This window comes from Camelus ferus, chromosome 5, assembly GCF_009834535.1.
Source record: "Camelus ferus isolate YT-003-E chromosome 5, BCGSAC_Cfer_1.0, whole genome shotgun sequence".
In the NCBI taxonomy this organism is placed as follows: Eukaryota; Metazoa; Chordata; class Mammalia; order Artiodactyla; family Camelidae; genus Camelus; species Camelus ferus.
Genome location: NC_045700.1, coordinates 78,860,762 through 78,877,229, shown reverse-complemented (window position 1 = coordinate 78,877,229; position 16,468 = coordinate 78,860,762). Strand labels below are relative to the sequence as shown.

At 43.1% G+C, this 16,468-nt stretch overlaps 1 protein-coding gene and 1 pseudogene across 1 annotated transcript in view; both read left to right on the top strand.

Annotated features, from left to right (window-relative positions):
- MARCHF4 (membrane associated ring-CH-type finger 4) overlaps positions 1–16,468 on the top strand; it is a 93,519-nt gene that overhangs the window by 40,615 nt on the left and 36,436 nt on the right. The gene's annotated exons all lie outside the window — the stretch shown is intronic.
- On the top strand, positions 8,468–8,581 carry LOC116663942 (annotated as a pseudogene).

Below are 16,468 nucleotides of genomic sequence, written 5' to 3'. Positions count from 1 at the left end.
CTGTAGGGACTTGCTACCCAGAGTGGACCAGAAGCTGCCTGGCAGCTTGCTAGAAGTCAGAGAACCACTGCATCAGAAGCTGCGTTTGAACAGGCTTCTGTGTCGATTAGCGCACATGGTGGAAGCTCTGCGGTTGTGCAATGGTCCAGTCAGTGTTCCCCTGGAGTGCAGGTCCTCCATAAAGACACCAACTAGAGATTATAGCGTTGGGGAGGGCACTCATATCAGGCTTGCACTTGACGGGGTCAGAAGCCACTTCCGGTCGAGCCTGGGCTCAGGAGAACTGGAGGATTATGTAACTATATCTCCTCCCTTTCCTCACACACAATTCTTCCTCTCCCCCACCCCCATCGCATCCTTCACTCTCTACTCCTTGGATTTCTCTGATGTATCCAGCAACTAGTCCCTCAAACATGTCCACCTGTATTCTTTAGACTGGGATTATCAAAGCAGGGTGCACAGACAGCCTGCTCCAAACCACCCGGGTGTTTTTATAATGCAGATTCCTGGGCAGCAATCCTGGCTGGCAGAATTAGGATCTCTGGGGATGCCGCCAAGAGGAGCACAGAGCTATTTGAGAACTTCTGCCTCAGTCTTTAGAGTTTGTGCTTTGTAACTTCATGCACTGCTTTCAGTCCCTTGCTCTACTGATATGACTCTGGTGTGTGTTTCTTTTCTCATCTGTTCCTCTGACCCCTCTCCTCCCTTACTTCCTCAAGGCTGGGTATTTCTTTTCTCCGAGGATGCATTTTTCTTTCTCCACCATGCAACCCCCTTTCCTAGAAATTCGCCTCCTCTCTTTTCTTGAATCAGAGAGCTGCTCTGTTTTTGCAAGGTTTTGCAATCCTTGGCTTTTTTTTTTTTTTTTTTTAATGTTGGCGAAGGCCTAGCAAGAGGATAGGGCCTCCTTTACTGTGAGGGAGCGAGGGAGTGAGCAGGCAGGGACCCCACCACAGGAAGCTCAATTAAGGATGTTCCCAGCAGGAAGGCTGCTCCTCAGGCAGCACAGAGAGCTGTCAGGACAAGTGACTTTTCTAATCACGCTTGACATTTCACAGCCTCGAAGGCGGAAGGGCTGCCCTTACTCCGGAGGCGTTGTGTCGCACTGTGTCACCCCAGACACCTGCGTCTGAGCCCCCCACCCCCACCCCGGTGACTTGGCCTCCAACCGGGAGATGAATCAGAACATGCAAAGGGCTTTGTTTCCCAGGAAAGAGAAAGCATTGAGCAGGGGGCTTATGTGGATGGGGTGACTGTGTCTAAGCCGAGGGTAGAAGGGGACTGGAGGTGGGTGTTGCCTCCCCGGGGATTAGCCCTGTTACCAAGGGCTCAGGTGATGCTGATCAAACAGGCCTGCCTGAGGAAGCCAGGCAGCCGGATCATCTTCCAGCCCCCTTTGGCCCAGGGGAACCGTAATGACTCACTTTTTACCCACCCCAACAGGAAAACAGCTTTATTTTTCTTATTATAAAAAGTAATGCCTGCTCATTCTAAAAAGGTCAAACGACACATAAAAGTATAAAAGAAGAAAGTAAAAAGGACGTGTAATCCCAGTCACTCAGAGACAACCACTATTAACATTTTTAAGGACATTTCTGTGTGTATACATGATATTTTAAAACAAAATACAATCTTATTATAAGTACTGTTTTTTTTACCTACCATCTTGAATACATTTCCATGTCAGTAAAGTACACATTTAATAGACTCATTCTTATGATTTCACTGCAGTTCATTGTATGAATGACCCTCTTGAGGTTGCCTTTGATTTTTAATCATGATAGAATATATCATAATGAACAGCCTCATAGATAGAATATATTATAATGAATCTTTCCACAGAACTGAGTGAGTCCTTTTGATAAATTCCTAAAAGCGGAATTGCTGAGTTGAAGAGTAGGCGTATTTTTAAGACTTTTGCTCTGTGTCCTCCAGAAAAGGTATTCCAACGTAGATTCCCACCAGCAGGGAATAGAGTACCTTCTCCTTCTACCTTCCTCAGTTCTGGGGGTTACAGCCTTCTCAATTTTGGCCAATTTCACGAGGGGAAAAAAATGGTACCTTACAATCGTTTTTATGGGCATTTCTCATTTATTAGAGGAGTTTTAACATTTATTGGCCATTTGTGTTTCTTGTTTTGTGAATTTCCTTGACCTTCCCCCCACCCCTCTTTGGGGACGGTTAACCTTTCTTATATTTGGTGTTAAGTACCTTTTATACAGTAAAGATAACCTATTGTCGTACAAGTTACAACTACTTTTCCTGGTTTACCACGTGTCTTTAACTTTATGTGGTTTCTGCCATGAAGTAGTTAAACTTTTTTATGTTGTCGAACTTCTGTGGCCCCAGCTTTTTGGGAACCACATTTAGACAGGACTTCTCTATCCCATGATTATAAAATGTGAACCTGCCTGTTCTTCTTGTGTGTCCAGCTCTCTCAACTCTCATGGTCTTCTGATTGCTGTTCCCTCAGCCTGCGTGGAAGGAATGAACTTCTCCAGGGTGGTGCCTTCTCACCCCTCAAGTCTCAGATTTAATATTATCTCAGAGAAGCCTTTCCTGGTTATGCAACCCGAAGAAGTTCTCCCAGCGCCTGCTTTTCTTTCTCTTAGCACCTTATGGTTTTCCTTCATAAGTTTTATCAAGAATTGTGGTTGTATATTTTATTTGTCTACTTACACAATTTTGCAGCTAGACTGTAAACTCCATGAAGGGCAGAAACCTCGTATCTGTTTTGTATTTCCAGCACCTCATCTAGTGTCTGGTACAGAAAGGATATATAGGAGATGTTTTTAAAACTTGTTGAGTGTTAAATTCATCTAGAGTTTATTTTGGTATAAGGTGTGAATGAGAAATCTAACTTAAGTGTTTCCAAATAGTATCTTGTGAGCATAACACACTGCTGTAATGCAGCCTGGTTCTCTTATAATCCCTGTTTTACTTGCAACTGAGAAACGAAGCCTGGGATGTGGGATGGGGTAGGATCGATGGCTCACCTAACTGCGGTTTTCCAGCCCCACCGTCTCCTCTCTCTACGATGACTTCCTTTCCTCCATTATTGCCTTAGCCTTAAGTGCTTCCCATAATGCTTATTTCGAGGCTCAGCATAGAGAGGATCCTTAATTAAGGGTATCTTCTGGCTGATTCAAGTCACTTAAATGGCAGGGGAATCAGATATCTTTGATGTGTTTCATGCAATATTCACATCAGCCTTCGGAGGCCCTGAAAATCTATGCTCCCTCCACAACCCTGAGAAACTGGATTTCTCTACAGCCTTTGCATATCTAGGAATCATGTCTAGCAGTTGTGAATGAAGATGAGCGAGATGGAGAGTTGGTCAGAGGCAGTCAGAAAGAGGAAGATGGCAACACTCACTTACGTGTGCTTTTTTTTTTCTTAAAAATGTTTTTAATTGAAGTACAGTTGATTTATAATGTGTTAGTTTCTGGTGTACAGCATAGCAATTTAGTCATACAATAAGAGCTACAAATTCTTTTTTCATTATTACAAGGTATTGAATATAATTCTCTGTGCTATATAGCAGGACCTTGTTGTTTACCCATTTTATATATAGTAGTTAGTATCTGCTAATCCCAAACTCCTAATTTATCTCTCACCACCCTCTTTCCCCTGTGGTAACCATAAATTTTTTTTCTATATCTGTAAGTCTGTTTCTGTTTTGTAAATAAATTCATTTGTATCATTTTTTTAGATTCCACATATGAGTGACATCATGTGACATTTGTCTGTCTTCAGTTAACAAGAAAATTACTCAGTCCATCAATGTTGCTGCAAATGGCATTATTTTGTTCTTTTTTATGGTTGTATTATTATGAAGTAGTATTTCATTGTGTGTGTGTATATATACACATACATATATAATACATATACATATATATAATGTATATTCCACTGTATAAAAAAATATATATATATACCACAACTTCTTTATCCAGTCATCTGTTGATAGACATTTAGGTTGCTTCCATGTCTTGGCTGTTGTAAATAGTGCTGCTGTGAACATTGGGACGCATGTATCCTTGTTTAAAAATTGAAGTATAGTCAGTTTACAATGTTGTGTCAATTTCTGGTGTACACATGTGCTTTTAAAATCTTCACGTGCCGCCTCATGTCACCTGCCATTGCTCCCTCAGAACTACCTGTGGAGAAGCTATAGCAGCTCTACAATCAGGTGCAGGGAGGCTGTAACTTTTACTCTTTAACATTTGATATTAGTCAGTTTTTCCAAATGCATAAACATGATACACTAGACATAAAATAATTGAAGAAGTCACATAGGAATTGATTTTACTACTTTAAAACCGTTTTAATGAGCCTAAAATTTCAACCTTACTAATAATTGAGGGAATGCAACTTAAAAGAGCAATTAGATACCACTTACCTCTAAAAACCATGGGAAAGTCACAAAAGAGGAACCAATTTCTCTCCATTTAAAAATTATTTTGTTAAACCTAAAAAAAGTCAACTTTACCAGTAATCAAAGGATACAACTTATAACCACAATTAGATACCATTTGCCCCTAAAAATTCATTGCAATGTAGGAAATTATAATATGTAATGCTGAGCAGAATGAGGTAAGACAAGTGCTTATACACTATGGATGGGAAAATAAATGGAGATGATGTTTCTGGAATGGGATTTGCCAGAAAGAAGACTCTTACAAATGTCCATATTCCACTGGCCCCTAATCTTACTTCTGGAAATTTCCACTAAAAATGCTCATGTGGTTGTTTATTAAAATAAAAATGTGAGTAAAAACTAAGTGTTTGACAATTAGGACATGAAAAAATTTGAGGTTCAGCCACAGTATGGATTATTATAAAATCATTACTAATAATATTTCTGAAGATTAAGTAATGACATAGGATATATACCTGAATCTAGTAAGTATCCAGAGTTTGATTTCAAATTTTATTTTTAAATTATATTTATATTTTTAAAGGAAAAGGATTAGGATCTTAGGAAGACCACCTTAGATGGTTTGAGTCATGTGACCTATTCCTGAATCAATCACTGTGCCCAGGGTAGTCCATTGATTAATTAGGCTGGTTATACGTACACACCTAAACTCAAGTGTGGTGGAGGCAAGTAAGCCTTACGTGGCCCTTCTGGGTTGAGCAGAGTATGTAAAGGAAAGTGTCCTATGTCCAATTCTCTCCTATTTTAAAAATATTTTGGAAAAAGGAATGTATCAGCTGCCATAGAAACCTATTTTATGTCCATACCGTTTGGTAATTCTACCTCTCTTCTGGTCTGAATTCCTTCTACTATCATTTACATACTTCTGTGCCTTCTTCAGGGTAGATTTAGATCAAAACCTCTTCTTTCACAGACACACTGTGAGGATTAATTAGGTTTTCCAGAAACCATCTGTAACGTGCCATGGGATCTTCAGAACCAGATGCTTTGTAAAGATATGTTGCCATTAGATTCAACCCTTCATTTTTTATGCTTATGAGGGATGGGAGGAGGATAGATGGGAAGACAGGAAATGGAAGTCTACAATAGTCTCGAGACTGCATTTTGACCATGATTACTATCCTCTTTCCTCTCCAAATACTTTGCCTCTGCCATTCACAAGGAGCAAACATGAAGAGCAACCGTGACAGGTTTGCATGTCCACATCCTTCTCTGAGAAAGGAGTCAAAGAAGCTGGGAACAGGAGACAGGGAGTGGCAAAGCAGGTTGTATAATCTAGACCAAATCAGAAGCAGTGCCCTGAGGATTAGCAGCTGACTGTGCTGAGAGCTTTCCTTTTTTAGCTCGGGTTAATGAGCTATGAATGATATATAACTGTCTGGGCAGCCTGCAAACGTCATAATCTGGGCTCCTTTGTCAACCTGCAAGATTCCTTTCTGGGGACTGTCAGGGACAAAGAGTGGGAAGCACAGTGCTTAGAGGGAAAGTAGAATGCAGTTTCAGGAAACAAAGGGTGGGCCTGGCTCACAAGCCACACCTTAGGCAGGACCAGGTACACCGGAGGGCTCCCCTGTCCGGTCTGTTTACTGAGCTTTGGGGAGGGGGCCAGTCATTGGCCCTCAGGAAACCAGTTTCCATGGCTGTCCTAAGGCGCAAGATCTGGAGTCCAGGATAGGAGCTCCATGGGCCTGACTTTTTTTCCTTAAAATTTTTTTCCCTCAACTTTGACTTTAAAAGCATTCAAATGTATACAAAATTTGAAAGGATAATAACATGAAAACTCATAAATTCTTTACCCAGATTCCCATTTTGACACATTGTGTGTTTTCTCTCTTTCTAGATAGATAGATAGACATGTAGACAGGCAGATAGAGATATATATAGATATATATTTAGATAGATGTGTCATAGATGGAGAGAGACACATATATATACACTATATCTATATCTAGTATACATTTACTTACATACATACATTCATATGTATACATACATACATATTTTATATACATCTATATATACAATGATCTAGCCAGCTAGCTAGCTATCAAAATTTTTTCTCTAAACCGTTTGAGAGTAACTTGCACACTTCATGATCCCCCTAAATATTTCTTTACGAACCTAAGGACAAACATATTCTCCTATATAAGAACAATACAATGATCACACCTGGGAGATTAGAAATGACACAACGCTAAAAGCTATACAATTTATATTCAAATATCCCTGATTGACCCCATAAACTGATTTTTTTCTATCCAGCTCCCCTACCTGTCTATCATTCAGAATATTGACATTTTTGAAGAGTGAGGAGACCAGGACAGGTGTTTATTTGTAGACTGTCCCTTAATTTGGATTTGTTTAATCATTTTCTCATGATCAGATTCAAGTTCAATGCATAAACTCTTAGCTGTGTGACCTTTAGCAAGTTACTCAATGACGCAGAATCTCAAATTACTGATAATATTATATGCCTCGTAGGGTCTTTGTGAGAAACAAAAGAGTGAATAGCTAAAGTTCCAGCATAAGAACTGACCAAAATCAGCACCTAAAAATTGTCAGCTCTGTGATTAGCACCATCACTGACATCACCAACCAGAGCCTGATAGGACTTTTCCCAAAGAGGTTTTCATTTCCCTGGGAAACTTTCAGAGCCCTTAACCCCATTTTCCTCACCTGCAGATGAGGAATAAGTCTTCCTCTGAAGAGCTTACTGAGCTATTGTGAGAATCAAATATGAAACATGATCAACAGCACAGTGCAAATTTGTAAGCAATATGAAAATATAAGGAAGCATCATTATTGTTTTCTGTGTTTGCATACTTTCAAATTACCCTCTTATGTAACAGAAGAACCCAAAGTGGAAGAATAAAATTAAATTAACATCTAACAAAAATCTAATTCTTGTGTTTAACATTTTTTATCAGCAGAACTTTATTTTCAAATGAATTCCATAGACCCCCCAATATATAAAGCAGATGAAAATAGAATTACTCTGAATGAAGTTTGGGTGGAGATGGAGGACCCAAGGGCCTTGGGTCATGCCTGCAGAGATGCCAGGCTCTGAGGAGCCAGGCTGGAACACTGAAGATAGGCTCCAGAGGCTATGATGGTTATAGCCTGCTCAGTGTTGCCTCAGTTTCCCCAGTGGTATCTGCTCACACAGCCAGGCTGTCACTTATTTTCTCCTTCTTATTCCTGGTTCATTTCTGCTGAGGAGTTGTAATATCTATAGGCCCCAATGATGGTTTACTCAGTTCATTATTAATCATTATTAATTGCTTATAAACATCCTTCTCTGGAAAGAGTGCTAAACGCCTCGCACTCATAGACAGACACTGACAGATCACATAATGAAGGCACCCGTGATGTCAGACAGTGCAGTTACCGTCAGGAGCCTCCCAGCCTAAGTGTCACCTGCACCCTGCATCTTCATGCTTCACACCCTGAGCTGGAGGCTGAATGCTCCTGTAGCTCCACCTTGTCTGCTAGTAAGTGGCAGGGCTTGGATTTGAACCCAGGGAGTCTAGCTCCAAGAACTGGGTTCTCAACAACTGTTCAAGCTGGACAGGGGTTAGTTACTAGCTCCAATTTTCAGACAAGGAAACCGAGAGGTTCAGAGGGGTTAGGTTACCTGCCTGGGATCACATGGCATTCATTATAGAAAAATATGCTGGGGTCATGCTGGCTGAGACAAGAGGCCAACATTTGGTCTATGAAATAAAAGTGGACTTCTCTCCCACTGGGCATGTTCAGGACTAGATCAGCACAATAGGAACTGCCAAAATAGAGCAGGTATGCCAGTGCTTAAAATCCAGAGAAGTCAAGACTAGGGTAGTTAGAAGACATGGCATAGCAACTAGGGCCAGACAGACTTATTATGGATAAACTCCTAGGGTGGAGAAAAGGAGAAATCCTGGTGGAGCCTCTTTTGAGAGCTTGTGATCCCATTTCTTTTGTCAGTCTAAAACTCCAGACTTGCAAGATCCAGAACTGCAGTTAACCATCAAGAGCTTGAGCCATAGTGTGCACTTTGGCAGCACATATACTGACATTGGAGCAGTGCAGAGATGATTAGCATGGCCCCTGCACAAGGAGGACATGCAAATTTGTGAGATTTGTGAGGCATTCCGTATTTTTAAACATTATGCTGTATGCCAGAAATCGACACAACATTTTTGTAAACTGACTATACTTTAGTAAACAAAAAAAGAGAGAGAAATAGTTTGAGCCATATTTGGAAAACGATCTTCTGACTCTGATCAAGCCTGGAGCTCTGGGAAGTACCACATGTGGGAGGGACTTCTGAAGGAGAAGGGTCAGATGCGCTGAGAGGATGGCAGCTCGGGGTCTAGAACTTCCATCAGGCCAGTGAGGGAGACATTGCTGCCTTTGGTCCCTCTTCCTCAAGTGGCCATCCTTCTTACTGAGACATGTACGTGAGTTGTTCATAGCAACCCTCAACTAGAAACAATCCAAGTCTTCATCCACAGTAGAGTGGATGGTACATGATGATACAGCCATGCAGTGCAACATTCTACAGCAATGAAAATGTTCAAATTTGCATGAAACAACTCAAACCCATTGGTAATTGTGTTCTGCCAGGGCCCCATCAAGGGCTGGCATGAGGTGTGGGCAAACCAGCTGCTTGGCCAGGAGGACACCAGGTAGAAGCTGAGCCAGGCTGGAGTCAGGGGAGAATGGAGTCTGTCAGGAAGCATTCCTCCTCTGAGCCTGCAGAGGAAGGCTGGCAGGCAGAACCTGCTTAGGCCAGAGTCAGGGCAGAATCATGAAAGGGTGTGAGAGGACTGGTTCAGTGAACAAATTGGGACAAACCAGGAAGACCTTGGCACCTGAGGGGTACAGCAGAGTAGGCAGGGCAAGATGCTCTTGCCGTTGGCCAGACAGGTTGGTTCAGACAAGCCAAGCCCTTTGCCTAGAGTACCTAGGGGGCATGGAGTGGGGGATGCTTGCTTTTAAAAACAGATGTGACCTTTGATAGTAAATCTAGGTAAAGCTTCTGTCTTAGTCCATCTGGGATACCATAACAGAATATCAGAGACAGAGTGACTTATAAACAACAGATGTTTATTTCTCTCACAGTCCTGGAGGCCAGGAAGTCCAAGATCAAGGTACTAGCAGATTTAGCATCTAGTGACAACCTGCTTCCTGATTCATGGATGACTGACTACTTGCTGTGTCCCTGCATGGTGGAAGGGGCAAGGGAGTGCTCTGGGGTCTCTTTTCTAACGGCACTAATCCCATTCATGAGGGGTCCCACCCTCCTGACCCAATCACCTCCTAATAGCAGGATTTCAACATATGAAAGATAAGGATATTATTATATGATTAGGAACATGTGATCAGGATTTCAACATGTGACTGGGGGAGACACAAGCATTCAGTCTGTAGCAACTTTCAACTTGTAGAGACCCAAACTTTAAACCAACTCCTATTTAAGTTGCAGGCCACCTGTATGTCATCTCCGTGAGACAGAAAAGCTCTGAGTGTCAATCAGCAAAATCTTTGGTCTCACATGGGTCCTGGGGTCGGTGTGGCCATGTAGGTTGTGATTGCATAACCCCAAGGCCCCTGCTCATGTAGCAGACAATGGGAATGGCACCCTCTGGAGCTGGACAGTGCACAACCTGCACAGAGACGTGCTGCAGCCCTGCCTGGGTAATAAAACTCTCCCCCACAAGGCCTCCTCCTCCCTCCCTCACTGTCCCCCCTCACTCTGCACTGCAACCACACTGGCTTTCTTCCAATCCCTCACATTTGCCTCGGTGGATTAAAGGTGACCACAAATTCTTGAACACTCTCATTAAGAGGTGGGGTCCAAGTTCCCTCCTCTTGAATCTAGGAGGGCTTTGTGACCACTTTGGCCAACAGAATGCAGTAGAATTGATGCTGGGCTGATTTCCTGGTCCAGACCTTACAAAACTAGCAGTTTCTACTTCCTGTCTCTTGGAACACTCTCTGGGAGCCTTGAGCCACCATGTAAGAATTCCAACCACTCGGACACCGCCATGCTGGAGTGGCCACGTGCAGGCTAACAGTCTCTGCTGAGTCCAGCCCCCAGTCAGCCTCACGTGGCCTCAGACATGTGAGTGAAGCCATCCTGGACCCTCCAGACTAGCCCATCTGTCAGTTGAATACCACCGAGTGGCCTTGGTTGATGCCACATGGAGAAGAAGTGCCCAGTCAAGCACTGTCCGTGTTTCTGACCCACAAAATGGTGAGACTAGTAAAAATGGTGGTGGCTTATGCCACTAAGTGCTGGGGTGGGGTACAAGGCAGGAACTGACATCGAGAATTCTTGCCGCGCTCTCTCCTGCCACAGGACCCTAGATTTGCTATCCCCTCCGCATCTAGTTAGTGCCTGTCTTTCAGCCCTCAGCCCACGTATGGTGCCCTCAGGGCAGGGCACCCTGTCCTCTTTTTTCAGATCTTGTCAAAGCAGCACTTTTACATTTGTTTGTCTGATTTTTTCACAGAGGTTTGTCTCTCCTGCTAGACCATAAACAGGGACCAGTGTCTGTTTTATTTGCCATAATATCCCCACGCGTCTTGTACGGCACTTGGCACATAATATGCATCAACCAGTATTTCATGAATGAATGAATACATGGAAGTGTGGTTCTCTTCCGATACCCTGCTCAACAAATGGTCTAAACCTGCCTTCCGTAGAGCTGTCACAGCAGCCCCTGTGCACTGTGAGGACCTGGAAACTCTCACTCGTGTCAATTAACACAGCTTCCCTTTTATTTGGTTTAAATATTGACATTCCTCATAGGATACATTTGAAGAAAAGGTTCCAGCTCCCTAAAAAAAAAACATAGGTTTAAAAACCACTACCCTAGCTCTTGCCCTTCCTGCCAGCTATCCCTTGCTTCCTCCCAGCTATCCCTTGCTTCCTCCAATCTTCTCTTCCCTTCTTTCCTCACAGAAACTTCCACAGAACTAATGCCTGATAAAGGTTTAAAAATAGAACCCCCTCGCCCTCCCTCTCTCCCTCCATTTCCTTTCCTTCCCATCCCCCTGTAATTTGCTGTAAAAAAGGAAACCAGCTCGATGTGCTCCACTGAAAAGACTCGCTCTTCCTGAAGAAACAGCATGCTGATGTATCCCTCCAGCCCGGTGGTCAGGCCCCTGTGAGTCACTGTGAGCAGCGCGTGTGCGCGCGCGCGCACACACACACACACACACACGCACACACACACACACACACACACACACACACACATGCACACCCCACGTGGCCACCTCACTCAAGTTTCCAGCGGGAACCTGCATGCACACATTGAAGTGACCCTCTGTGAATCCACCTCAGGTGCTGCCAGTAGGCGATCCTCCCAGGGGGTCCCCTGGGATGGCTGTGGCCACCCCCCCCCCCCACCTACCCAAGAGCGGGGAGGAGGGGGAGGCCTGGAGTCAGATGGCAGTCTGGGTGCTTTGTCAGCAGCACAGGGGGTGTGTATATGACAGAGACAGTAAGAGAGACAGAGACAGAGAGAGAACAGGAAGTAGGTAAGAACAACCCAAAAGGCATCATGAGGTATGTGTGCAGCTGGCGGACACCGTGTCATTATGAAGACAGAGGGGAGGGCGTAGCTCAACGGTAGAGCGTGTGCTTAGCATGCACAAGGTCCTGGGTTCAATCCCCAGCACCTCCATTAAAATAAATAAATAAATCGAATTACCCACCCCACCCCCCAAAAAAGAGAGAGAGAGACACTGTGGTATAGTAGGAAGAAAAAATTAAAAGCTCTTAACATTCAAAGCTTAATGTTCAATTACCAGGTGCATCACACAGTGGCTGTATCTGCATGACGCTGGGCAAATGGCCTCACTACTCTTAGCCTCTGTTTGCTCATCTGTAAAAGGGGATAATAATACTTACCTCTCAGCACTGTTGAAAGCTTAAAGGAGATTGTGTTTATTTGATGCCCATGTGCACTAGGCAGTTAATAAACTACTCTTGCTCATGTGTGGCAGGACAGCTTCACTCATGGTATTTAGGAACACTCACTACAAGAAAATGGAGAATGGCTAAAAAACTGCCTTCTGCAAAATTAATAATTTATTAAAACCTGGCAGAACATTCACAGCTTCTTAACAAAATTCAGATCTACAAACTTTGATCCAGAAAAAAATTAAATTTGGAAGGATTATAAAGGCCACAGAATAAAATTTTCAACGACAGAAGCTATAATTAGTGAATTTTAATATGGACCAAAAACAGATCAACTAATCAAATGGTTAACACATATTTTACTTACAAGATGATTTATTCCAATGAAAAATTTCAATAACATTAAATGAAAAATAGAAAAAAGATGAAACAGTTTAACTGCTCTATATTAAAAAAGATTGATCAAAAATTAAATTGGCTTAATGGAGGTTTCTTTGGAAAATACATTTTCAAAGAGTTTAGCAATGCATGTATATCTCCCATTAAAACTTTGCATTTATGAATACAGAATCAAATGTCCTTGGGGTCCAAATGGTGAAATCAAAACAACCTTTACCGTGATCACAATGTTTAGGTGAAAGGAGAGTGGGATGCAGTTCGGTAGATGTGTTGGGATATCCTGATAAGAAAGGAGAGTACTTAGATACAGAGGATGCTGGGATAAGATGTGCGTGGTCCCTCTGCCTCTTTATCCTGGAGAGTTTACACTGTGTCATGCCTCTGAGGGACTTAGGCAAAAGGAAAAGGGATGAGTTTAGGGAGATGGTCGGCAATGGCCAGTTCCTGATTCCTTCCACGTGATTGGATCATCTAGGAAAGCCCCCAGCACATGTTGCTCAGTTTCCACATAAGTCTGTGATAACTCTGGGTTGAGAGGTAGTAGGCCAAAGATTCAGGGAATAGAGCTCTTTCCCATTGAGTCTGAGTCTACATGTGTGGATGTTTGCTGGTTTGGCTGGGGCCATAAAGAGCCTGCTCACCCATTCCTTGGTGAGTCTTGTAGCCCCCACCCCTCAAGCTCCCTAGTTGGGTTATTTCAGTTTATATTCCTCTCTCCTTCTCTGCCTCTCCTCCATTCTTCATCCCTCTGGCATTTTTGCCTGAGGGTTACAGCCAAGGCAAGAAAGGTGATGCTCGTGGTGAACAGGGATAGGGCTTTACTCCAGAAGAGGGAGGCGGGACCGGTGATGGGGGAAATCATTGCAGAGGTGAAGGAAAAGGCACCATGACCACGTGAACATTCAGACAAGCTCATAGTGTACAACCATCAACTTACATCTGCCTATCTCCTCTTCCGGCTCCACATGCATACTATTCTTACCGGTACAGATGCACATGGCCATACAGCTTGATCCCCCTCCAGGCTTCGTAATGCCTCTTTATCATGACTTGCACACAGCACTGCCCTCTTGCAACTTGCAATTTACTGTTTATCATTCCTCCAGCAAGCACTCACTGATTGGAGCTATTCAAAATGCAGTGGGTAGCCATCATGGGTGAGATAGTGAGAACCCTGTCACTGAGAGCTTGGTGAATGATTAGAAGTGGCACACATGGCATTCTTGCTTGCTGAGCTGAATGGTTTCCATGGAGTCTATGAGTGATTTACACACTATTCTAGAGTCTAAGACAGACTTGGCTGGTGGGGATTTAAAAAATAAAGACAAAGACAACAGAATAGAAACAAAAATAAATGATATTTACCTTACATAATGTACATGTCAGGAGTAACTTATCTCTTTTGTCAGATGAGGGTTCAGGGAAAGAGGACGAAAGAGGCAACTAAACGAAAGGAGAATTTTGCTCTCCCTGGTCCCCACTATTGTCCCCACCTTGTCTCCCACCTTGGACAGAACCTGTTCTGTCTCCATGGACCCTGCCAATCTATGGCAGATGCAAGAAAAATGAGAAAAATCGTCCCTTGAAGGGTGAGTTGATTTGTGTGAACATTTACTTCTTTAAGTGGCTGTCCTACTAATTTCCCAAACATCAGCGGTCCAAGGTGAGACCGACTAGCCACGGGAGACTGGACACCCAGTTGTGATCTGGGGGCCAGGTTTCGAGGGGGAAAGGGCTGTTGCCAGTAGTCTGTTCTATCTTCTAAAATCATGAATCAATGCCATGTTCTTCAAGCGCTTCTTCCCAAAGGTCAAGGACTTCAGCCTGCTTCTTATGAACATGAAGCTCTCACTGTTTCAGAGAGGATTCTGCGTATTGGTCACTTCTTTAATTCTGATTATTTTCATTCCTGTGTTCTGAGTTTAAACCAGAAAGATGTCTTATTCCCCAATGAAGAGGTAGTAGGTATGATTAGGGGGAGGGAGCAGTGAGAATAGAAATAGTGCGTGTGGGGGGGGGGGTTAAAAATTAGAAGCTTGCCTTCGTATCTTTATAAATTATAAAATTCCACTTTCAATAGTCACCTTCAATGCATCTCTCCTCCCATAAATGAACTTGTAATAAACTTTCAATAGAAATTTGATAATAAAAATCAAAATGCCCAATAAAACTGTTTAGTAGTTATAAATGATGCTTTATTGCTTTACATTTTGAAGCATTCATGTAGTACAGTTTCTTTGAAAATTCTGAATTTCTACCAAGCTTTTATCTCACAAAATAATTTTCTGAAAGCATTGATTTTGCTTGTGTATTTTTTGTTTTCTCTGTTTTGCTTTTCACCAACAAGTTCATTATATCACTAGGGCGACAGAGAATGGGTAGGTCAATGACCAGCTCCACCCTCTCCACTAAAAGTAGTCATGAAAACACATTTATTGAGCCTCTGCATTATTCTAAGCTCTTTACATCAAATCATTTTTTCCAATAGCCTTGTTAGATAAGAACTACTATTGCCCTCATTTTATTGATGAAGAAACTAAGGGTACAGGGAGATTAAATAACTTGTCCAGCAGTCTCCAAAGCCCACACCATGCACCATTGTACATTTACACTAACAAACTCACACTGTTTTGTTTCTCGTAGTCACATCCACTGACCTACACCTGTCATCCCACGTGTGTGTTCTAGGACTTGCCAGGGCAGAAAGCACACACGTTGTCACCAGCACATGTCTTCCCCAAACATTATCACATTAATTTATTTGAGTGAAAACATATTAGCATTGCTCTGAAACAACAGTACAGGAATGCTATGCCATTGCTTCAAATCACACGAATGGAAAATGGACACACACACACACACACACACTGGATCAGCGGGGCGGTAAGCTTGTATTAGAGCCCTCTGAGGTGGGTAACGTTGGTTTTCTTGGTTATACAAGTGACAGTAACTATGTAGGGCTTGTCTCATGAAAGTCAAGGGAAGCACAGAGGTGAGAAGGTCTGCAGCCTTGGCGCTGCTGGGCTGACCACCCCAAGTGCACTATGGGAGAGAGTCCTTGATCCTGGCTGGAGTTCAGCCCTGGAACTGGAGCAGTGGTGTTGCAGCCGGGATGGCCCCTGAATGGAGTGGATCTTTGCTGCCAAAATCCTCCCGAGGGCCTTTCCCTTGCTTCTCTCACCTGCTTTGGGGGAGAGGACCAACTTTTTTGTGCACCTCCTGCCATGATGCTTTCACAGCCAATTAAAATTCTATTCTATTCCCAGCAAGGGAGCTGGCAGCCTTGGGTCTCCCCAGCAGGACGGACTGGCTGCAATTACTGTCTCTTCTAGAGCCTGATTAGCTAAGGGGAGGCCAGGATACTTATCTTGCCCCTAAAGCCCCTTTAAATTAGGAAATGGAGGTTCTGCATCCTATTGCCTCTGTTCGGAGTCATCAGTTAATGCAAACATGTTAACCTTTTCTCTTTCACTTTTGGTAGTGGAACCAGATGAGAAAACCAGAGATCATCTCTTAACTGTATAGTTCCAGGAATAAAGGGAGGGGAAGACTCCTTGATTCCCTTGGCATCCAAATTCCAAATCTTTGGAATAAATTGAGAGCCTACTCTGTTAGGCACAGGCTAGGAGTTGGGGATTCAGCAGAAGCTGCAGGTATAAGGTTTAGCATTACTATGTTGAAGCTTTGAAAGTGGAAGGTAATGCATAGGAATA